General features: G+C 40.4%; 1 long non-coding RNA gene across 2 annotated transcripts; it reads left to right on the top strand.

Annotated features, from left to right (window-relative positions):
* Window positions 1–18,976: 18,976 nt before the first annotated feature.
* LOC139436068 (uncharacterized) lies at window positions 18,977–19,918 on the top strand. 2 transcript variants are annotated; one of them, XR_011645278.1, is made up of 3 exons: window positions 18,977–19,141; window positions 19,285–19,437; window positions 19,729–19,918. It is a non-coding gene; the product is annotated as an uncharacterized lncRNA (long non-coding RNA). The 2 variants fall into 2 exon arrangements; XR_011645279.1 differs by having other exon boundaries at window positions 18,979–19,094.
* The last annotated feature ends 6,194 nt before the right edge of the window (window positions 19,919–26,112 follow it).

Consider the following 26,112-nt stretch of genomic DNA (forward strand, 5'->3'; position numbering starts at 1 on the left):
CAAATAGACCCATACACATTTGGTTTCCAATCATACACTCTGAGTTATGGGGGTCCTTGAAATGATAAGGTTTGAGAACCACTGGGCTAGAGTCGAGTGTGGGACAATTGTAAAAAAAACATTACTCGTAACAAATTGCAGCAGCGAAAACAGAGAGTAAGAAAATAGTTCAGTTTTTCCATTCTTAGGTGAATCAGTTTAGAAAGAAAAACACATGTGTAAACTGCCTTTCTTTATTAATGACAGGATTGATTTAAAGAGATTTTGAACAGTAGCTTTTTTTTTTTACCGTTGAGGATTTTCTGAAGCAGGGCTTCAAGGGGAAATGTGCCGAGGAGGAGAGTTCGCACCATTGCTGTGCCAGAGGTGGTATGGACGGACGCCTTCCACGCAAAAGACTCCTGACCCCTTCACAATTTCAATCTGAAAAATACATCACATATAAATGTATTAGTAGGCCAATTTATATGTTTTCCCGCCTCCCGCCTTGAGAGCTTATAGATACATTTTTGACTTGTTACTTACTTTGTTGTTATTTCCACCATCACCACCACCATCATCATCGTCATCACCAGGCTGCTTCTTCTGAGGCTCTGCAGCTGCCACAGTATTTTGAGGCTTTTCACAAGAGAAGCAAGATGAACTATAGGGGGATGAAATTATTGTGTAGTTAGCTTTCTATGACATATGACTAATTTGTCCAAGGTTTTTGTCCATTGATTTGATTTCCATTAGGATATAATACACATGTGAAAGCGGAGGTTCTTGGCCTGTTGGCAATGAACAATTTGGCACTGTTGAGATTAGCCCTGGACAAACACACATTTGTAGACTATTGCCTCCTACAGAGTCACACCATAAAATATGCATCCTTAGAACAAGAACAATGTTACTCACCTGCAATTGTTTTGAGGTTGCTGCACACTTGTTAGAGAAGGAAGACAGTATGTTATCATTTCTGAACAATTAAAAATACAAACAGCAGGTGAATTGCCCTAATCAGCCTAACATCATAAAAATCTCCTCCTCTGATTAAGTAACAAGTAAAATAAAGTGATACAAATAAGAGGAACTTACTCTTCCAGCAAGCGAGGCAATGTCAGTAGTAGTACACATGTTCTTCTCGTCAAAAAAGTGACAGGTGGTGTGACAGGTCATACCTCTCCCTACTTATGCAAATGAGCTAAGTCCTTTGATGTCAGATTGGCGTGAAAGACCCCCCGGAGTGATTCTTTTATTGTAGCAATTAAGATAGTTAAGGTATTTGACCCCTGACCCCAAGAGTGGAGTAATTGCCCCCAATTAGATTAGCCCCAGGCACCCCCTTTGTGTATAGGCCTTTTATTGTATCAATTAAGATAGTTAAGGTATTTGACCCCTGACCCCAAGAGTGGAGTAATTGCCCCTCAATTAGATTAGCCCCAGGCACCCCCTTTGTGTATAGGTATTTTATTGTATCCATTAAGATAGCTAAGGTATTTGACCCCTGACCCCGAGAGTGAAGTAATTGCCCCACAATTAGATTAGAACCAGGCACCCCTTTGTGTATAGGCCTTTTATTGTATCAATTAAGATAGTTAAGGTATCTGACCCCTGACCCCGAGAGTGGAGTAATTGCCCCACAATTAGATTAGCCCCAGGCACCCCCTCTGTTGTATAGGTCTTTTTGATGTATTGAATAAGATAGTCTCTTTGACCCCTCCCCCTCAGAGCCCTTTGTTGTCTAATCTAATTAGCCTTTGATGCCTGCCCCTTTGATGTGCAATTTCACACTGATGAAAGCCTCTGTATAAATGACTAGGCTACGACCATATAGAGATATGCTCAAAAGTAAATTTTAAAAAAGACAGACAATTCAGCTTACCAAGTCAACCGTCTGAAGCGCCAGTCAAGAAACGAATGCGGCTTAGGGTGGGTGGGTTCAGAGTACAGCCTCTTTCTGGTCATGTGTGTTGGAGGAGGGGCTCTGTAAGGAAGGTTTAAGGAACGAGCAGGATTTCTCCCCCCGGTTTGACTGCAAAAGACTCTGACTTTTCTCCAAGGGGATCCGCTTGAGTGTCAGTAAGTTTCCTTAAGGTGTCATAATGAGTGAGATTTTGATTATCTATTCATGTGACGTTCACTGTTAGAATATAATGTAATACATGCCATAAAGAAGCCCGTAAGAAGAGCCTGAATGTTTTACTTTTCCCATAAAATGCAAAACAGCAATAGTCAAGACTGTGGTCTAAACTTAAATACATCAGCAACATTTGGATGGATTGCCGTGACATTGTACAGACATTCATGGTTCTTCTATAAAAAGCCTTTGCGTGTTGTTATTTGGCCGAGGTCTAGTTTGGAAACCTATGTCTAATTTAGTGGTACGGTGCCCAGTATCATTATTATATATATATATATATATATATTCTTTATTTAACAGGTAAAAAAACTCATTGAGATTAAAATCTCTTTTCCACGAGTGACCTGGCCAAGAAGGGCCGCATGTACATATAAAACACAGACATGAAAGGCAGACAAATACAGCTGTAAAACACAAATAAAATGGCACATTAGCCAGTCAATATACGAAGTAAAACAAACTATTAAAATCATTCAAAAACTGGTGTACTTTCAAATTATAGCTCACTCGAGATGGTTTCTCCAAAATGACAGGGTTTGCATCCATTAAAGTGTATCTTACAGTTCCTTTGTGAGTGAATTACACACAAATCTGCAGAGTGTCACTAATATATATTATTATTTTTTGATTTTCAACATACTATTTGTACACAATGACTTTTCCATATTTCTGACATTCTATACTTTTCTGACTTTTTTCTGTAGAATCTTGACAAAACTATTACTTGTTCTTAAATGATGACCTATTGCTGGAGATGAGATGAAAAAGCTACAACGCTTAAAGAACTTTGTTCTAAAAACTCTCAATTCTATAATTGACTACCCCCATTCAACGCAATAAGCCGTCTTTTATTAACTATAGGTTTTGCATCCATTAAAGTGTATCTTACAGTTCCTTTAGTTGTAGGATTGTGAACTAATGTATAATTACTTTTATTAACTATAGGTTTGCATCCATTACAGTGTATATTACAGTTCCTTTGTGAGTGAATTACACACAAATCTGCAGAGTGTCACTAATATATATATATATATTCTTTATTTAACCAGGTAAAAAAACTCATTGAGATTAAAATCTCTTTTCCAAGAGTGACCTGGCCAAGAAGGGCAGCATGTACAAAGTTACAACATATAAAACACAGACATGAAAGGCAGACAATTACAGCTGTAAAACACAAATAAAATGGCACATTAGCCAGTCAATATGCGAAGTAAAACAAACTATTAAAATCATTCAAAAACTGGCAACATTTTAAAACGATTTCAGGATATACGAGCACTCACATCGACCAAAACTAAAAAAGTTTTACGCAGTGACTGACATTCTGTATGGGAGTTCACAACCGAGCTGCTGTGGGGAGATGAGTATGTTATGGCTCTCGGGGGATGGTGGGTTAAGAGACAGATTCTTAGTTTATGGACTGCCTCAGGGGGTTAACGAAATCTACTAAAAACAAAGTACTTCATTATCTACTTTTTTCAGCTTTTATACACAAAAGTGCAGGGAAGGTAGGCAGATTTAGAACACTATCTGTGCGATAGTGTTAGTGTTCCCTGCCCTTATCCATTTATTTTTCTTTATTCAGCAATCGGCAATTGTGTCACCTTGTTGTTCTTGTTATTTAGGAAAGTGCTTGCTTAAATGTTTGTATTTTAAGTGCATATTATAGAACAGGTATAGGGCAATATCAAAATTAGCCCAAACTTTTTTTTTATTCACAATGTGTACTGATAATTATCAAATATGCATGGCGTCCAATTCTTAACTTTTCCCTAAAACATTCTAGAATTTATTTATCTAACACAAAAAAAACATGAATTTTAAAAACATTTGACAACAATAGATACGTTGTTCCTGTTTTTATTACGATTATCAGATACAAAATGATAAGTATAAATAAATCTATGCTTTCAAATGCATTATTCAGAGATATTAGGCCTGTCAAATCAAAACTGGAGCATGTGAATAAGAGAGAGCTGAGTCCTAACCAGCAGCCCCTCTGACCCAAACCAAACTCTGAGCAGCAGGCGGCTGAGACGGAGCCAACCAGCATGCGGACCAAAGTGCTGCTAAGAACTCATGTTTAAATGAAATAGCAAGCACTGAATTCAAAGTGTGTATTTACTACACATTCGCAGCAGTCGGTTAGCGGGAGATGATCTATAAGATTATTATGATCCGGTAATGGCTCTACAACACCATCCTCTAGTTTAAATTTGTTCACTTTGTTTCTTTTTCTTTTCACCTTCCTTCTTTTTGTCTTTTTAGTTTTCCGTCCTATGGTCCCTTTTCTTTTCATTCGCATTCTGCGTTTGCTTTTAATTTTTCTTCTCCTTTTCATGTTGCTTTTTCTTCGTTTTTCTTTACTTTTTCTATTCTTTTTTGCTAATTGTCGTTTGCGATCTTGGCGAGTGGTATGAGATATACTGTTTCTATAAAGGTTATCTATAATACCATCTTTTAAAGAAAGATGTTCTTCATATGTCATGTTATCATGGTCCTCTTTTGTCCTAAAGACGTTACATGGATATGATATAGAGGAGAGCTCTTCTTCGGGGACATCCTCTCCCCTACTTTGTAACATCCAGTCATTAAGCCCGTATCCATTATCCTGGTGATAATAAGGGCAGGCTACATCAGACTTGGTTTTTCTCAGATCCATGGCTAGTTTTTAACGGTCGTCCTTAGTTTTATATGATTTGCTGAGTGGGTGGGACATATTGCGTTGAGTGGGAGGCTTCATCTGTAGAAAGTACTCTGTTTCAGTAGATTTGGTTAAGAATCTGACTCTTAATGGCAGTTTGTCATTTTGAGGGTATTTCAGTGAAACAAGGCTGTTTTGAACATTTGACAGATTTATGCTTAAATTCTCTGAGAAAGTTACCGAAAGATACACTTTTCTTTTTAAAAAGCTGAAAAGTAGATAATGAAGTGTGCTTTGTGTGTACAGACACACAGAAAACACTGAAAAACACTGAAAAACACAACAAGAAGGACTGTAATACACATGTATCAGACACGCTCCCCTTGCTATAATGATGACAACAGTTTTTAGATGTAAAAAACACTTTTTTTTATTTTTCACACACAAAATCAATAGTTATACTGATTGTAGCATCCCCAGGACAGTCTCCAGCTCAGAATTCCCCATATTACTGGAGATATCGTGATGGAGTTTTTTCACTTCAGTCAAAATATTCACGTGTATGCTGTTTTCAACACACAGATGCATTACATCTACAAACAGAGCATACAATGAGAGCACATGATACACTTTTGATGTTTGTTTCATTTCTGAGATAATGTTACAGAATGTTTCGGAAAATGAAGATTCCAGGACCACTTTAAATGTTTCGTTTACAATCGTTTCCCAATGACCCGGAATAGTACTGCCAGAACGAATTATATCCGAAATGTCTTCCAGTTTACAAACTTCGGCCATTCTTTTTACACAGGGGTCACTACTCTTTCTGTTTTCAATCACCACACTTATTAAATGGGTAATGACTACATTCTGATCAATATATACAGAGCGTTTTGCATAGTAGTTTCCCATTTTTATTTTATTTGTCTTTAAATGGGCATGTTTGCCTTGTAGTTGACTTTCAAATATTGAAGACCATGTTAAGAGAAAATGTAAGTGAAACCACATACAAAGCTGTACCGAATGATTCAGAATCTTTCCAAATATTTTGCAAATGTTGCCAAATATTTTATGGAAGGAAGAGTCTATATGATAAGACTTTTTTCTTTTAATTGGTATAGCAAATTCGGTATTTCAGAGACAACATACAACATATAACCTTTCCATATTTAGGTGTAATATATAAGGAAAAAAGCGCTATTTTTTGTCATTTGAACTATTTCCTGCCATCATCAGTTAACTTGCATAATTTGGAATTAAACCCTCTAAAATGTTGTCTGAATAACAAATATAATGCTGCTAATCAAACCTTTTTCTTCCTCTTTTCACTCACTGTGTCAGTCTAATATGCATATTATCTCTTCTGCTATCATATTGCTAACACTATATGTGCAATACTTGTAGCTCTTGCCAATTTATCTGCTACCTTTGCTCTTCCAAAACCATTCAATTCATGGGGGACATCCGCGTGGGAGCAACTTTGGGTCAAACTTTGTAATGTGTTTAAATTGCGTTATAATATTTTAAGTGTGCCCCTCCTCCTCGGTTTAAAGAGTGCTTGGAATGATTGACAGTTGAAGTTTGTTTAGTGCGATAAACATATTTATTGCTGTGTATACAAAGGGCAATATATATATTAAACTTTGGCGATTAGACTCCATCGTGCTGTGATAGATTTAGGGGGACGAGAATCTGACTAGGAAAGGTGAAAGTCTTCATGAAAGATCCTGCACTTCATGAAAGAACTTGCACTGAGCTTCATCGAGTGAAAGCAAACCCAAGATTAACATTTGTAATGAGCTGTACCCACTTGGCATTTTACCTTGCTATATTTGCAGTGTCCATTTTCTTAACTTCTTCTTAGTTGTGAGAGGGGTCATTTTAAAATGTTTGTCGATAAATTTTGTCCCAATTGAAAGGGCTGTTGTGAAGTTTTTGACCTCTTTGTGATGTTGAGTTGTCTATGTGTGGATCTCCTGCAGAAATACGATACGATAATACGATAATACTTTAATGGTCAGATCAAATTTGACTTGCATCACAGCAGCTCCATGTGTAACATCAATATAGACAAATATCAAGACACAATCACTTTGAGGAGTTAAATGTGATGAGATGTAGATAACATCCATTGGGTGATATTTATTTGTGTATCCCACATAAGCTTTATACATATATATATAATGTACATCATCATATACTGTACCAATCTTCTCTAAAGTATAGTAATGCTGTAGATACCCATGATGAAAACATGAGCGATTTTATATGTTAAATGGTTACATTTCAATTGTATTATGTCGATGTTGGAAAATGTAAAGTCTGTATTCGTAGAGTTTGTCTTATTTGCTTTTAAATGACAAATTAACTTATTTTTTGTTATTACATGAGTGTATTTTGTATTCTCTTTTGTTTGGTTCGAGCACAGGGTGATTATTCAAATTTTATTTTGAACTACAATGTTGGTTAAACGATTACGAGAACGAAGATGAGTGTAGTAAATACACACTTTGAATTCAGTGCTTGCTATTTCATTTAAACATGAGTTCTTAGCAGCACTTTGGTCCGCATGCTGGTTGGCTCCGTCTCAGCCGCCTGCTGCTCAGAGTTTGGTTTGGGTCAGAGGGGCTGCTGGTTAGGACTCAGCTCTCTCTTATTCACATGCTCCAGTTTTGATTTGACAGGCCTAATATCTCTGAATAATGCATTTGAAAGCATAGATTTATTTATACTTATCATTTTGTATCTGATAATCGTAATAAAAACAGGAACAACGTATCTATTGTTGTCAAATGTTTTTAAAATTCATGTTTTTTTTGTGTTAGATAAATAAATTCTAGAATGTTTTAGGGAAAAGTTAAGAATTGGACGCCATGCATATTTGATAATTATCAGTACACATTGTGAATAAAAAAAAAGTTTGGGCTAATTTTGATATTGCCCTATACCTGTTCTATAATATGCACTTAAAATACAAACATTTAAGCAAGCACTTTCCTAAATAACAAGAACAACAAGGTGACACAATTTCCGATTGCTGAATAAAGAAAAATAAATGGATAAGGGCAGGGAACACTAACACTATCGCACAGATAGTGTTCTAAATCTGCCTACCTTCCCTGCACTTTTGTGTATAAAAGCTGAAAAAAGTAGATAATGAAGTACTTTGTTTTTAGTAGATTTCGTTAACCCCCTGAGGCAGTCCATAAACTAAGAATCTGTCTCTTAACCCACCATCCCCGAGAGCCATAACATACTCATCTCCCCACAGCAGCTCGGTTGTGAACTCCCATACAGAATGTCAGTCACTGCGTAAAACTTTTTTAGTTTTGGTCGATGTGAGTGCTCGTATATCCTGAAATCGTTTTAAAATGTTGCCAGTTTTTGAATGATTTTAATAGTTTGTTTTACTTCGCATATTGACTGGCTAATGTGCCATTTTATTTGTGTTTTACAGCTGTAATTGTCTGCCTTTCATGTCTGTGTTTTATATGTTGTAACTTTGTACATGCTGCCCTTCTTGGCCAGGTCACTCTTGGAAAAGAGATTTTAATCTCTTTTTTTACCTGGTTAAATAAAGAATATATATATATATATATATATATATATATTAGTGACACTCTGCAGATTTGTGTGTAATTCACTCACACAGGAACTGTAATATACACTGTAATGGATGCAAACCTATAGTTAATAAAAGTAATTATACATTAGTTCACAATCCTACAACTAAAGGAACTGTAAGATACACTTTAATGGATGCAAAACCTATAGTTAATAAAAGATGGCTTATTGCGTTGAATGGGGGTAGTCAATTATAGAATTGAGAGTTTTTAGAACAAAGTTCTTTAAGCGTTGTAGCTTTTTCATCTCATCTCCAGCAATAGGTCATCATTTAAGAACAAGTAATAGTTTTGTCAAGATTCTACAGAAAAAAGTCAGAAAAGTATAGAATGTCAGAAATATGGAAAAGTCATTGTGTACAAATAGTATGTTGAAAATCAAAAAATAATAATATATATTAGTGACACTCTGCAGATTTGTGTGTAATTCACTCACAAAGGAACTGTAAGATACACTTTAATGGATGCAAACCCTGTCATTTTGGAGAAACCATCTCGAGTGAGCTATAATTTGAAAGTACACCAGTTTTTGAATGATTTTAATAGTTTGTTTTACTTCGTATATTGACTGGCTAATGTGCCATTTTATTTGTGTTTTACAGCTGTATTTGTCTGCCTTTCATGTCTGTGTTTTATATGTACATGCGGCCCTTCTTGGCCAGGTCACTCGTGGAAAAGAGATTTTAATCTCAATGAGTTTTTTTACCTGTTAAATAAAGAATATATATATTATATATATATATATATATATAATAATGATACTGGGCACCGTACCACTAAATTAGACATAGGTTTCCAAACTAGACCTCGGCCAAATAACAACACGCAAAGGCTTTTTATAGAAGAACCATGAATGTCTGTACAATGTCACGGCAATCCATCCAAATGTTGCTGATGTATTTAAGTTTAGACCACAGTCTTGACTATTGCTGTTTTGCATTTTATGGGAAAAGTAAAACATTCAGGCTCTTCTTACGGGCTTCTTTATGGCATGTATTACATTATATTCTAACAGTGAACGTCACATGAATAGATAATCAAAAGCTCACTCATTATGACACCTTAAGGAAACTTACTGACACTCAAGCGGATCCCCTTGGAGAAAAGTCAGAGTCTTTTGCAGTCAAACCGGGGGGAGAAATCCTGCTCGTTCCTTAAACCTTCCTTACAGAGCCCCTCCTCCAACACACATGACCAGAAAGAGGCTGTACTCTGAACCCACCCACCCTAAGCCGCATTCGTTTATTGACTGGCGCTTCAGACGGTTGACTTGGTAAGCTGAATTGTCTGTCTTTTTTTAAATTTATTTTTGAGCATATCTCTATATGGTCGTAGCCTAGTCATTTATACAGAGGCTTTCATCAGTGTGAAATTGCACATCAAAGGGGCAGGCATCAAAGGCTAATTAGATTAGACAACAAAGGGCTCTGAGGGGGAGGGGTCAAAGAGACTATCTTATTCAATACATCAAAAAGACCTATACAACAGAGGGGGTGCCTGGGGCTAATCTAATTGCGGGGCAATTACTCCACTCTCGGGGTCAGGGGTCAGATACCTTAACTATCTTAATTGATACAATAAAAGGCCTATACACAAAGGGGTGCCTGGGGCTAATCTAATTGTGGGGCAATTACTCCACTCTCGGGGTCAGGGGTCAAATACCTTAGCTATCTTAATTGATACAATAAAATACCTATACACAAAGGGGGTGCCTGGGGCTAATCTAATTGAGGGGCAATTACTCCACTCTTGGGGTCAGGGGTCAAATACCTTAACTATCTTAATTGATACAATAAAAGGCCTATACACAAAGGGGGTGCCTGGGGCTAATCTAATTGGGGGCAATTACTCCACTCTTGGGGTCAGGGGTCAAATACCTTAACTATCTTAATTGCTACAATAAAAGAATCACTCCGGGGGGTCTTTCACGCCAATCTGACATCAAAGGACTTAGCTCATTTGCATAAGTAGGGAGAGGTATGACCTGTCACACCACCTGTCACTTTTTTGACGAGAAGAACATGTGTACTACTACTAATGTCCTCCTTCATTTGAGGAATATCTCGTGTGGGGTTGGACAGAAGGGAAAAAATAAAATCACACCAATTACAATCATCAGATCACCATAGCTGCAAGCAACTTGGATGCTATTTGCATCTAAGTTGTCACACGGTCCATTGACAGCACATTTACAAAACAGAAAAGTCCTATCCGATTGAATTAAACCAATATTGCAATACAATAATACTTGCGCTTTATTATGAGGTCTTTCAAATGATCATTTTCATTTTTCAGGGCCAAGTTTGCATCCCTCAACTCCTGAATTGTTAGAATATCACCTCCCATCTTCAGAGCAATCTGACTATTATAACATTAGCGTTAAGAAAGCTTACTTACATATCTGCCACAACATAAGTAACCGGATCAGAGTAACATTAAGTACAGTCCGCGACATATCACTTCATAATGTATCATATATCTCCTTGTCTGAGTCAGCTGAGCCGTATATGGCCGTGCAACACTCACAGTGTCACATACTGTATGCAGAAGTATTATTTTAAGCAACACATTAAGTTGACGAAACACTCGAGACAAATGTAATTAAAGTCAGATCGTGTTTTTTTGGCAGTGATATCATAAACCTGTTAATGTACGCATTCAAACACTTGTTCTGTTACCAGCTGTATTCACCTTGCAGGTGCAGCTATGTGGCTTTGATCCTGATCAAGTGTTTAAGTCAGGGCCGGCCCTCGGCATAGGCAGTATAGGCGAATGCTAAGGGCGCATCAACCCATAGGGGGCGCCGAAAAAAAAATATTTTTTTTTTATTTCATAACAACACAATTTCCCGATCAACAAAGTACATCTTATTATCTTATACTAACAGAACTACGCCTATATTGCGTACAGCACCCATAAACTATGGCACACCCCCCCCCCAAAATCAAGTTGAACTGCCCCAGTCCCAGTAAAAACCAAAGGTTTATGTGAAATTGTTCTTTTTTTTAAATAATGGTTTCAGTGTGCAATTATAGGTTTTAATTTTGTATTTGTATTCATTTAAAATAAATCAAACTCCCAAAAAACGTACACAGCTTCTGTGTGCTTTTATTAACATTGGAATTTACTGTGTAAGCAGCCGCGAGGGGGAGAGCTTTAGAGAGCTCTCTCCTGAAAGACTGAGAGGCTCTGATAACCTCAGCTCAGTGAGGTAAAGGCACACCTTTATATGATCATTATAGTTATAAAAAAATAAGAGAACAGATGAAAAACAGGTATAAAATACTGACAGTACAAAAAAGTTGTTATTAATAAACAAGAATACAGTTTGAAAGGGGGAGTGATTTGTAAAATATCCATAAAGAAAAAGAAAATCTGCTTACAGTTCTGTTTCATCAGAGGCGAGACCAGGAGGAAAAAAAGATTAAAAAAAAAAAATTCATACACTTAAAAACTATTAATTTGAAAATATCGTTGTTGTTGTTAGCTTCTGGTGCTAGCGAGCTACGCTAACGGATATAAGGAGTTTTTTCAACAACAAAGTGGAGGAGAGTCCTCTCCTGTCAGACTGAGAGACTCAGTGAACTAAAGGACTCTCTCAGTGTTATCTCAGTGGGTCTCAAACGGTTTGGTCACCATTAATGTAAACAATTGTTTCCGAGGCACACGTTTATATGATCATTATAGATATAAAAAAATAAGGGAATAAATGAAAAACAGGTATGAAATACTATATGACATTAAAACAAGAATAAAGTTTAAAAGGGTGATTTGTAAAATATCCATAAAGAAAAAGTAAATCTGTTTCTGTTTCAAATGGGTGTTGTGAGATGTATCCATAGATCTCCTAATGTTGCTCTCAAAGTGCACCAGATTGATGCTTTTAACTTCAATATAAAAAAAAAAAAGTCTTCCCGGGGGTGCATGCCCCCGGACCCCCCTAGAGGAGCCCCCCCCCCCCCACTTAAATCATGTTCAAATGGATAGGAAACTAAATACAGTTGCACACATCTTGTGTCAATATCTTTGTTTTTGTGGTCATGCCACAACCATGGACGTGCGAATCATAGTGAGTGTCTGGATTTTGGGGGGGGGGGGCGCCAGCTAAAATGTTGCCTAGGGCGGCAAATTGGTCAGGGCCGGCACTGGTTTAAGTCATGGATGTTTAAAGTTTAACTTCTTCATATGTCTAATATTATAGTTAACTTTTCATTCAGGAAGTATGACGCTGCGCTGTCAGTACGCTTCTCCATGTTTGTGATTGGTCGAATGCTCCAAATACCACCCCTTGCATGTGAACGTGCACCTAACTAGATAGGACACGGCTGGCTTGAGCGATCCACTTGATAACCCGCGTCGTAGGACCGTTTAGCGAGAGCGCGTATTTTCTGGATTAGGCCAACCGGCTAACTCAAACATATCCAGGTTAGGTTGAACCGGCTTCGTAGTACAGGCCTCTGCTCTACCGAAATCAGTCGGAAGTCGCAAAGTCTCATTTCAAAATAAACGTGGATTTGCGTAAAAATAAAAATAAATAGTTTTTCGGGGTTCAGGTGTTTTGTTTGATTTTAAAATAAACAAAGTCTTGGCTTTCAGAATATGAAACTTTTATTTCCAAAATCACACAATAAATACATGTTTGAAGCTTGTAAAGGGAAGATGACAGCTCTCCCTCGCCACTCTGCTGTTCCGCAGCACTGCCCCCCCCTCCCTCCGCTGACATTATGAATGTAAGGCCTGGCAATTGTAGCTTGCTGGTAAAACATGTGTAGCCCCTTGATGCCATGCTAAAACAATCTTAATAATGTTTAAAAGTCACCGTTGAACCTCAATCTCTTCGTTGACATCATCCAGATTATTTAGCAGAAGGTCATTTTCCGCTTTCAAACCATCCAAGTGATCGAATGTCACCACATAAGACCGACCCTTCTTCAAAACTCCAAGCTCTAGATTAAGATGGAGGCGTGTGGCGTAGTGGATTAGTGCCTAGGTGTTGGGATCAGGGGGTCGCAGGTTCAAACCCCACTGCAGTCAGCATGTCGTTGTGTCCCTGAGACTCTTCACCCCAAATTGCTCCTGTGGGGATTGTCCACAGTATTGAGTATGTAAGTCGCTTTGGATAAAAGTGTCTAACAAGTAACATGTAATAATAAAAAAAGAGATCAATTTTATTGAATTAAAATAAAGTTATTATGTTAATAATGTTTTATTTATTTTTTAAATCGTACATTTGGGAAAACCCGGCGCTCCCGGAGAAAACCCGCTATGCCACGGACAAGTTAATGAACTTTAACCCGTGGTATTTATCTCGTGGCAATTGTAGCTTGCTGCAAGAATATCTAAGCCCCCTGATGTCATGCTAAGACATTTTACTAATGTTTGTTTTTTTTAAATCGTACATTTTGGGAAAAACCCGGCGCTCCCGGAGAAAACCCGCTATGCCACGGACAAGTTAATGAACTTTAACCCATGGTATTTATCTCGTGGCAATTGTAGCTTGCTGGGAGAATATCTAAGCCCCCTGATGTCATGCTAAGACATTTTACTAATGTTTGTTTTTTTTAAATCGTACATTTTGGGAAAAACCCGGCGCTCCCGGAGAAAACCCGCTATGCCACGGATAAGTTAGTGGCTTTTATCTCCTGGCCTGCTGAGCTCGATTCTCCTGAACCGTTTTCATGTGTTCACGGAAGTCATTGTCAACGGTGACGATCTTCACATTCAAGCCGTTCATTCGGTCTTGATCTTCTTGGACCCTTTGTTCGAGATCGCCGTTTGGATTCTGATCCGCGGTGTTTTTGGCCTGCTGAGCTCTTTTCTCCCCAAACGTTGTCATGTGTTCAAGGGAGTCATTGTGAACGGTGACGTTGTTCACATTCAAGCTGTTAATTCGGTCCTGATCGCCGTTAGGATTCTGAACCGCTGTGTTTCTTTCCCTCAGCGGCTCATCACACATAGACTGCAGGTCGTTCATCTTTTCCTGCAGGGTTTTGTTCTGAGAACGACCCTTCCTCAAAACACCAATCTCTAGGTTAAGTTCCACGAGATCCTTCCCCATGGCGGCACTATCACACCCCAAGGTCTCGTTGGATGCCTTCAAAGCCTCGTAGTTGATCCTGAGATTTTTTTCCTTGTGAACCTCATTGCTCAAACCCTGGATCTTGTTCATCAAAGCCTCGTTCTTCCTCTTAACGTCCTCTCTCTCAGCTTTCGCCTCCTTGTAAGAGTCCTCGAGCTCCATGAAACGCAGATGCCTTTTCTTGAGCTGCAAAGCTTCTTCTCGCAGGGAGACATGTTCGAGGCTCATGGCGGCTTTTTCTGTCACCATTGCGTTGTAACTTTCCCTAATGGTGTCCTCGTTCTCAAGTTCTTGGCACAACTCGACTTTCTTTTGTTGCAACAATTGGATTTGCTGGAAAATCAACTCTTTTTCTTCCTTCGCAATTTCGTATGACACCTGAAGATCCTCGAAACCCAGAAGCCTCTTTGAAAGCTCAAAGATCTCTTCTTGCAAGTCTTCGGTTTGGCTCCTTTCCTCATATTTCGACCGGTTCATTTCGTCCATCTCAAACTGCACCATGCTTTCATTTTCAAGCTCCCTGCGGAGATCGTCCACTTCCTGCTGCAGAGCCTGGTTCTTCTGTAAAACCGTCTCTATCTCTGCCTTAGACACTTGGAAACGATCCTGAAGTTGCTCTTTCCTTTGCTTGAGACACTCAAGTTCTTCCTCAAGGCCACCATTTACTCTGATGGTTTCCTCTGCGTCACTTCTCAATGCATCGAGCGTTTCCTCTGCAGCAGAATAGCATTGGATCGATGAACGCACCTCTTTAATCTGTGCTTCGAGCTCTCTCCGTCCACGTAGTGCAGCTTCATGCTCGGCTTTGATCGCATCGATGCTATCCAGCTTATCTATCTGGTCAAACATCTGTCCCTCGAGGATCTGTCGTTCATGCTCCAATTCCTTGTTTGTCTGGATTAGTCCCTGGAACATCGCCTCTACGGTAACGTTATTTTCGATCTTCTCACTAAGAACCCTCACTACTTTTTCGAGGTAGGCACACTTGCGCCTCGCGACATCTCCCTCGGCCTTCAGAGCGTCAAACTGCTCCCCCAGCGCTGGAAAGCTGCCGAACTGTTTTTGTATGGATTGTATTTTCACATGTAGGGTCTTGAGATGTTCTTGAACTTCCCCAAGACTCCTCCTAACTCCAGCGTAGTCACCTCCCAATTCCACTTGTTCCTTATTGCAGGACATGTTTTTTTAAGATGACAATGATACACACACAGTAGCAACTGGTAATACCTAACTGTTTCTTCACGGGGAAAAAACAGAATTTCGTGGTGTGTTGTCAGCGTCGGACTGGATATGCTGTGCCTTACAACTCAAACTGGAGTCCTCGCAGGTTCCCATTTGGAACTATCGTTGATGTCACAAAGCATATCACAGCATCATCATGACATCACTTGGAATTTCTGCACAATGCTCACATGTAGAGATGTGGCCATGGCAACAGTGAAGATGCATTCTGGGTAACTTTGCCCAGGCATTCCATTTTTGAAAAAACAACAACAAGATGGCTGACTCCTACTCTCTATTCTACTCAATATTAAGGGAGTTCTTTGTGGATGATTATGTAGTGAAAATGAACACACCGATGTTCTGAAACTAATATATAAAAAGGGACTTGTGTTGGGATGTCCTGTTAACAATAAGCCATTATTATTACTCACAAATTGTCATCAAAAGCAGAGAAAATACTCCAATTGAAAATACTTCCTAATAATACTCTTTATTAAAAAAAAAAGTTGAGTCTGTAGGCATGACATATTAATGTTTTTGGTACAAAATTAGCTTGAGCACCATTTTTTTATTGGCCATTTATTGACTGATATGACGGCACAGGGTACCCTGATCAGAGCGTCCTGAATATTTGTATTTTAATTCAGTTAACTTTTATGTGTTTGTAGCCAGATCTGGGCAGTAAGTACACAGCCTGGTCTTCAGTGAGCACTCTGATCCAGAAGAACCTGGTGATGAAGACCCACAACCCTGCAAGGTACAGAGGAAACACACACACACACACACGATTGATTGACACACACATTATTTCTGTACAATTTCAGATTCAGAGTGTTTTGAAGTGGAAACGGGGGCTTGTCTTTCGTTTAAATGGAGTTCAGTCTTCCTCAACAATGGAATTATGATCAGTAGAAATGGCCATGACATGGGATCTTTTACAGGTTGATCCTTTTCCGCTACAGCTCTGCTTAAACATGCAGACGTAGACGACAACTTCAAGCATTTCCAAAAACCTTTACGGCCCCTACACACGGCGGTGTGCGTTGACGCACACACACACACACACACACAAGTTGATTGTTTACCTTAAACAGTTACTGTTATGCAGCTAAATCTAAACGTACCTTTACAACACGCAATGGATGCAGTCAGTTACCTTTTTCTTGGAAATAGGTCTCTCCTCTTCGTCCAGATGAGCCCTCTTCTTAGCAGGACCCTTCTCCTTCTCCTCCTCCTCCTCCTCCTCCTCCTCCTCCTCCTCCTCCTCCTCCTCCTCCTCCTCCTCCTCCTCCTCCTCCTCCTCCTCCTCCTCCTCTTCATCACTGTCGACGTATCGCCAATTGGGCTTGGTAACCCATTTAGTAGTGTCAGCCTCGTCATTGGTCTCCATCTCACAGAGTATTCTTTTCGGACTCTTCTCCCATTCTGGTGCAGATACATCAACATTAACGTGACACAGTAGCAAACACTGTACTGTTATTTTCTGTTATGGTTGCTCGCGCCTAAAAGCGTAGCTGGCTCAACATATAGTCTACAGCAGGGGTCTTGAACAGGGGGTCCGGGACCCCTAGGGGGTCCCCAGAGTTACTACAGATCTGCTATTTTTGGCAGAGGTTTGGTGTAGAGGGGGGGAAAAAGACTAAATATTGATGGCTCAAGTGGTTAAATATCTGAAAATACACATTAATGGAACATACACTGATGATAGTGCTGTCAAAGTCTATGAAGCTGTCTAAGCTTTATTTATTTATTAATCCTGGTCATCTACTTGACGATCCGAAGCTGTGTGCACTACTTGCTGGTCGTAACTGTCAGACCTTTTATTTTGTGTTTTAATATGTCTGTTTTTAAAGCACTCGCTGGAGCAGCAACCATGAATCTCGTTGTATATATGTACAATGACAATAAAAGCTTTTGAATTTGAATTTTTGAAGAAATCTATGAAAATGTTTAATTTACAACACAATTTTATACAATATGCAGTGGGTGTCCCTGCTTCTTCTCTCTCTCAGCCAAGGGGTCCTCCTTGGTCTGAAAACGTTGCCTGGTTTACAGGCTTTTATATGGAGCTATTTCAGGGTCATAAGTTTTGATCATTCAAAAAAAAAAAATGTATTTGAAAGTTCAAGTTTTTATTCTGAACTTTGAAAAATACAATGATGTATTCAAAATAAAAATAAGTATTTGAAATAATTTTCAGGTTGAATATTATTTTGATTCAGTTCAGCAATTCTTTTGAATAAAATATTTATTTTCAGATTTCACTTTTATACATATTTACGCCGGAGCAGAGCCCTAGAGATACTAAGAGTTACGACACTCCCATAGACCTCCGTTGTAAAAAATTGCGGCGCCTACTTCCGGGGTATGGACATCGAAATAGTTCAACATATTGTCATTTGGGCGTTGGACCGCATTCACTTACATTACGCCGCGTCGATTAGTTCCAGAGGTAAGTTGCTGAAATATCGAACTCTTTTGAATTGTCAACTGTCTATATTGGATCAGAGGCTCTTTATGATGCTTATACTGGTCTTCATTTGTATATGCACAGCGTAATTATCTATATTTTATCTTGGTTGTTACAACCAATTTTGCTAGCATTGCCTGCTAGTTAGCTAGCGCGACTTTGTCAGCTTTGATTTGAAGGTAAGATTTCAGTAATGAATCGCTTGCAGCTTATATATCAATGATGCTGGTTAATTAACAAGCAGGATTTAGATTGATTATGTGTTTTTATTGTTATTTTGGTTTTTATCTGCTGAACCTGACCGTGTCAGCCATCCTTAGTCGGCTTTTTCTGTATGATATGACTTAACTGCTAGCACTAGTATAAATGAGGTGGCGTTTGTGATAAATATTTCATTGCATTTTGGGATATACTAACATTTCATTATGTGACATGTTGACTGTACTTAGTTTTTTTTGGTACTGTTCCGTGTTAACTTATCTGTACTGTACAACTAGCCTAGCGCTACTTTTTAATGCTTGATGGCATGCTAGGATAGATTCCTTTGTATTGTAATATACACACTAATTTAATGATTGTTCTTCAAAGGTATTATTCAGTCTTAAAAATATAATAGCCTACTGAATAGGCTACTCTACAGCAGTGAATGAAGGATGAGCCTAAAACATGGTCATGCATCCAAAATGTTTATTTTTAACAAAATAAACACTTTAAAAAAAATAATTAGCACTTTTTTTTATTCAGCCTCATATGTCCGCCTCATATGGCTGTTGCTGCTGCTGCTGCTGGCGGAGGCTGCTGCTGCTGAAGGAGGGGGCTGCTGCTGGAGGAGGGTACTGCTGCTGGAGGGTGCTGCTGCTGAAGGAAGAGGAGGCTGGAGGCTGCTGACGGAGGACCGGGAATGGAGATGCCAAGTACATCGATGGCAACGAGTAAGGTGTTTGGCAGTGGCCTAGATGTTATGACCTTCGGTGCAGAGGTCTGTTGGGTCTTCTTTGCCTTCTTACTCTGACTCTTGCTGCCAAGATACCCTTTATGTTTATCCTTCCTCTCAGCCCTGATGCACTTTGATGCAATCCTTAACCTCAGCCTGATGTATGATGAGAGGATTTTTTTCTTCAGGTCATGGCATGAGGGCAGGTTGCTGTCCAGCAACATGGCTTCTTGTTCCAGCTGTGACACTGCATTTGAGGACTCCATGAGGGAATCGCTCGTCCTCACACGGAACAGCTGCTCCACGTTCTGAACAAGGGTGAAAACCTCATCTGATGGACGGTAAAGTGCACCCCTTTTAAATTATTTTAATACCAGCAGACCAGCTCTCTCATTTATATCCTGTAGTGCCACAACAGAACCTTAGTTGTATTGCTTTTTTCACGGTGTCTTTCCCCCACCCTATCCCACCTTTTTTTGATTGCCCAAGTGCTCTAATTTGGTCTGTGTTGAAGATTTTTTGAAACTTTAGATTAATCAAATTGTGTTTTTTTTTTTTAATGCTGAATGAATCCTCTTCTGGTTTACCAGAGCCCTCTCGGCTCTCTTTCTTAGTAATCTCTCCCTTTTCAGTTGCCTCATTAGATCCTCCACGTGAGCCCGGTCACAACTGGCCCTTGGCAGTCTGGTCCCTGGAGCACCTGACCCTGGCAAACTGGCCTCTTCATAGCTGACCCCTGACTGACTGGCTCCTGGCACACTGATCTCTGGTAAGGTGGCCTCTTGATTGTCGGCCCCTGACATACTGGCCCCTGGCAGTCTGCTGACATCTGACTCACTCTCTCCGTCTGCAGATGTCCCTTTCATTCCCTTGGAACTCCACCTCAATATCTCCCTGAATCTCTGTAACAATAACAAGGCAATTGCTGTTATATGTGTATGCTGCCTTTACATGTGCACCTATTGTCGTTTAAGGGTACACTACACTCCTATAGTGACATTCATCTAAGTTCGTCTATTGGCAATGTTACAGTATGAAGAAATCTGTAGATTATGTACATGTGGTATATGAATCTTCAGAGAATCCCTGAACCCTGGTATTATATTGTATACCCTGTATAATCTGAAAGTTGCATTAGGAGTGTAGTCTATCCTTGAATTATATAACATGGGAAACATTGTTAGCTTCATATATCATACCAATGTTTGATGTGCAGTAATAGGTGTGGTCATTATTCCTGACAGCTGGAGGCATACTCCTTGACGTGAATTTTCTCCTTTTCGGTTTAGGCCGATTTATAAATACTGTTGGAACAGCATCTGGCCTCAACCTCAAATTTCCTCCTGATTTGTTGCCAATATATTGGTCGTCTTCAAAGTGTACCTGTGGGTAGGTAGGTTTGATCAGTTTCCCCTGCACACTTCAAATGTCATTGAAGAGTCATAATTCTCTACACTTGGAAATATGATGCCCTTTAAAATGTTAATAAGTCATGTCACCTCTGTGAACATTACTTACATGACAGAGTTTTCTGCTGTTGTTGTCCTCTGTCAGACACAGGTTTTGTCTGTTGACCATTGCCATCCATCTCTTCCTTGGCTCTACGTCCTTAGGGAATCCATACATCCGGAACCCCTTCTCGGATCGATTAGAGCACCCAAATGCTATGTATGACAACTGATCTATTAAAATGCAATATAAACGAAAGTGCCATAATATTTATTGTGCAAACATTTTAACATGAATATTGCTATGTCCTCTGTTCAGTCTGCTCCCAACTGCATTCTCTCCCATTATTCACCACTGTTCCTATTTTTGCTCTGCTTTTTAGGGCCCAGGAAACAGATGAAGAGGATGTCCCTTTCACAAAGGAACCTTCTTGTTTTTTTCAAAATGGTTAGGCCCCTGGATGCCCTAAACTAGAGTTCTGTATTGGTTTTTTGTAAATAGTTGCTTTTTTGTAAATAGTTGTTTGTATTTGTAAAATGCCCCCCCCCCCAATTGTTGTTCGCACAATTATACTTGTGCGAACAACAATTGTGGGTGGGTGCTTATTGTGCTGCAGACGTTGAAGGACCTGAGTCTCCTGAGGAAATACAGGTGAAAGGTGAGGAGAGGTCATCGCTTGGGAGGTTTTATGTCCTGTGGTGTCTCAACAGAACTTAATATGAATTGCTTTATTGTCTCGTCGCTGGATCACCTCCCCCTGGCAAAGTGGCCTCGTCATTTTAATTTGTATTGTTGACAAACCTGTTTTTGTTGCTCTGTTGAACCATGGTTCAACAGGAGCTTCTGTAAATAGTTTGAATATTTATCATAGTAATCATTTTCAGTCTCCCACTCTCTCAATTTAATTTATCGTTTCTTTGCCCCACCATATATTTTGTTGTCCAAGGGCACTAATTTGGTCTGTGTTGAAGATTGTTTTACACTTTAGATTAATCAAAATTGTGTTTTTTGGCTGAATTAATCTTTTTCTGTTGAACCCTAATCCTCTTTGTTCTCATTCTCATTCATTTGACTTTGTTTTGTTCTAACACACATCACTTTTTCCATACACTGTTCTTAATAAGTAATAGGCTACCAAGCTTTCCGTTGTCACCCTGCCTCTCCAAATGCAAAACTGTCAATAAAAAGTATGCAATAATGCAATTACAGCTGAAAAAGTAATTGGGTGTGTGTGTTTTTTTAATATATATATTTACCATTCAATAACGCAATCGCTGCTGTCTGTCTGTCCCATATAAGAACATGACAGCGCAGCGCAACTATACTACGGACGTGACTGATGTGACAGTGACAGCAACAGCAACATAGCCTGCTTGTGCTACCACACTTTCCCCTCAAAATATCGTTAAATAACGAAACTTGTAAATATTGCCAATCCATACAAAGTGTAACCACATCATGTAAATATGAAAGCAATCTTTAAAAAATAACAGCGTTCGTTTAATCTATGACTATTTTGACCATGTTTGTGCTGTTTTTGCCATAGAGAAGCATTGCCACGGAAGTGCATTTTGAACTATCCCGGCATACATAAACCACGTGACCGGCTGGCGGCGACATCAAAGAGTGTCGTAACTCTTATATTTCTATGGCTCTGGCCCTGACACCATTTCAGCCCAGATTTACAAACTCCTGGCAGGACAAGCTCGAGCTCAATTCTTACACTGAATTTAAAAAAAGTGAGTGAGGGACTGCAATATAAGAGGGAAAGAAAGAGAAACTTTAAAACTGTTAAATTGTTATGATGTGTAAAGACTGATATTGTTCTATAATCGTCTGAAACTGTTAAGTCATGATGTGAAACGATTAACAAAGAAAAAGGGACTCTCAAGCTGCTGCTACACTTTATTTTATTTATCTAAAATTAAGCACTTTTAAGATGCACATATTTTCAAAAGCTATTTTATTTATTTTCTCTATTTTATTTGTAAATGCAGCCCGAGAGGAACATTACACATATCCACAGTATTTACTGTATATCTGTATAGTTCAATGTTAATAGACAATACATATGGTTGTTTATGAATTGTACTTTCTTTATTTGATTGGCAGTCAGTTGTTGATTACATGCAGATGTTGATAAAGCTACAGGTCACTTCAAATCTCCCCATGCAAAGGTCCGGAACATCAACATGTCTAACTTGCTTTATGAATTAGTGTGATATATATTGAAGTAGCCTGCAACTTTATCAACGTCTGCATGTAATCAACAACTGACTGTCAATCAAATAAAGAAAGTACAATTAAAAAAACAACAATACTTATTGTCAATTAACATTGAACTATACATATATACAGTAAATACTGTGGATATGTGTAATGTTCGATTTTTAAAAGATCGGAATCGGGAGAAAAAGATCGGGGAACGGAAATCTTTTTCTTTTTTTTTATAATTTTTTTTACAATTATTTTATTTAATGTTACAAAACAAAAATGACCATGCTCACGTCTTAAAGTCATCCTGAGGCCTTAGTTTTGGTTTAAAATTACACAACATCATGTATGTGTTGCTTCTTTTGGGCTTGTTTTCATAGACCTGGACCTGGTTGTTACAGGGTGGTTTAGGCTAGGTTGCAGCTCCACCCTGTGGACGTATTGTGCCTGTGTTATATATATATCTGCCTCACGTGAATATACCTCAGTTGTATGATTGCCTGCTTAATGTGAATACACGGCGTTGAGACACAGCCTGAGTTGCCTTATTCATTAATGCACATACATCTACAAACATGGTGTCAGAAGCTCAAATAGGACCCAGCTGTGGATTGCATGCTACTGTCCGTCGCTGAGACAGAGTGCGTTTATTTGTTTTGGTGAGGTTTAGCAGTTTCAGTTAGCCTGTTAGCATTAGCGTCACGTTGGAACAATGGCATCCAGCATCCCACCTCCGGAGCCTATGAAGATGGCGGGGGACATCCATGGCAACTGGGTGAGCTTTCGAGCAGAATTTGAGGATGATCTGCTTGCGACCGGGCTCAGCGAGAAAGTAAATCCGGTACAAGCAGCTGCGCTCAGGAGGCTAATGGGGAACGACTGCCGACATGTTTACAAACACAACCTGGGACTCACCGCGGACCAACAAAAAGATGCGGGTGCTATACTGGTGGCACTGGAGCAATACTTCACACCCGCAAAGAACGTAATCTTTGAGAGGTACGTTTTTGGCAACCTTAAACAAGAGGATGGAGAGCTCTTGGAATGCGTTTGCTACCAGGCTGAGGGAAAAGGCTGCCTCTTGTGAATATGGAGCTATAAAAGATGAACTCATAAGGGACAGGCTTGTTCTCGGGATAACTGACGAGGGTGCTAGACGTCGCTTACTAAGGGAAAATGACCTTAAATTGGACGAGGCCATTAAAATTTGCCGTGCAGCCGAGGTCATGGACAGCAAGTTAAAAACCATGTCACTGGGCAGCTCTGGACCTGGGGACAGCATTAATGCCACACAAGGACAGCAATATGGACGGAGGTCTGGCAGCAGGCCATCCGAGTCCACCAACACATCTGCACAACCACAGAGCATGAGAGACGCTGGCGAATGCAAGTACTGTGGCACACGGCACAAGCGTGGGCGGGACCTGTGCCCTGCTTTTGGTAAATCGTGCCGCTCGTGTGGCACTGCTAACCATTTTGCAAAAGTATGCATGAAAAGAGGCCAGCAGGCACGTCAGTTGAATGCTGTGGATGACCCGTTGCCAGGGGAACTGGAGGACAGCGATGAGAGAGACGTGTACACAGCGGAGAGCGTGGGGGCTGTGAACACTCGATGTAAAAAGTGGTTTGTCAACCTGCCACTGCAAAGCGGGGTTCAGAGGTGCCAGCTCGACTCTGGAGCCACTTGCAATGTGATGAGCATCAAGGACAAGACGACACTGGCGCCTAGAACCCCTCTTCTGAAGAGTCTCACCAGATTAAAACTATACAACAGTGAGTGGATGAGCTCACTAGGGGTGTACAGCACACAATGCGTCATTAGGGGTAAGACGCACAGACTGGACTTTGAGATTGTGCATACTGGCCAGAGGCCCTTGCTTTCGGGTGAGACATGTGAGAGACTTGGTCTGATACGCTTCACCATTCCTGAGGAGCTGAATAAGGTGGAGCACTGCAGGAAGGGAGACCTGACCAAGGAGTGTCTGGTCAGCACCTACCACGACGTGTTCACCAGCCCTGTTGAGTCTCTGCCCGGTGATATTCACTTTGAGCTGGACAGCACTGTGGCACCGGTGCAGTGTGCTCCCAGGAATGTTCCAGTGGCCCTCAAGGCAGCTGTTAAGGCTCAGCTTGATCGATATGAAGACGAGGGACACTTGACCACAGTCACTCAACCTACGGACTGGATTAGCAATCTAGTCACAGTGAAAAAGCCAGACAAATTGAGACTATGCATTGACCCGAAGGCTCTCAACCGTGCTCTGAAACGGTCCCACTACCTTATGCCCACTTTAGATGACGTGTTGTATAAGCTGCCAAAGGCACGTATATTCACCCTGGTGGATGCACGTGATGCATTCCTGCAGTGCCGCTTGGATGAAGAAAGCAGCCTGATGACAACATTCTGGACACCGTGGGGTAGGAAACGCTGGCTGAAACTCCCTTTCGGTGTGTCAGTTGCCCCGGAGCTGTATCAAAGGAAGCAGCATGAGCTGCTGGCCGGCTTGACAGGGATTGAGCCCGTAGCCGATGACATCCTTATAGTCGGCTGTGGGGACACAGAGGATGAGGCCAATCGCGACCATGACACAAACCTCATCGCTCTGATGGACAGATGCAGGGAAGTAAAACTGAGACTGGGCCTGAAAAAGCTGCAGTTCCGAGTGAAGGAGGTCCGCTTCCACGGCCACATACTGTCCGCGGAGGGCCTCAAGGCTGACCCTGAAAAAGTCAGGGCGGTTCTGGACATGCCAAACCCCACAGATGCAAAAGGGGTCCAGCGGTGTGTCGGATTTGTGAACTATCTGTCCAGATTCATGCCACGCTTGTCAGCGGTATGTGAGCCGCTGAGGAGACTGCTGGACAAGGATGTGATGTGGCACTGGCTGCCCAAACATGATGCCGCCATGAAGGAAATCAAGGCACTGGTCACGGCGGTGCCAGTCCTAAGGTACTATGACGTCCGCAAGCCAGTCACCGTACAGAGCGACTCCAGTCAGGCGGGTCTGGGCTGCTGCTTGCTTCAAGGGGGACAGCCTGTCGCATTCGCCTCCCGGGCATTGACCCAAACAGAGCAAAATTACGCACAGATTGAAAAGGAGTGCCTGAGTATTGTATTCGCCTGCCAACGCTTCCACTACTATCTATATGGGAGGAGTGATGTGACTGCAGAGACCGACCACCGCCCGCTGGTGTCCATCTTCACCAAGCCCCTCCTCAGTGCGCCAAAGCGCCTTCAGAGCATGCTCCTCACACTTCAGAACTACTGCCTTGCGGTGGTATACAAGCCAGGCCCTGAGATGTACATAAGTGACACGCTCAGCAGAGCCACCACCCCGCCACAGAGAACAGAC

This window comes from Pseudochaenichthys georgianus, chromosome 22 (genome assembly GCF_902827115.2).
Source record: "Pseudochaenichthys georgianus chromosome 22, fPseGeo1.2, whole genome shotgun sequence".
Taxonomy (NCBI): Eukaryota; Metazoa; Chordata; class Actinopteri; order Perciformes; family Channichthyidae; genus Pseudochaenichthys; species Pseudochaenichthys georgianus.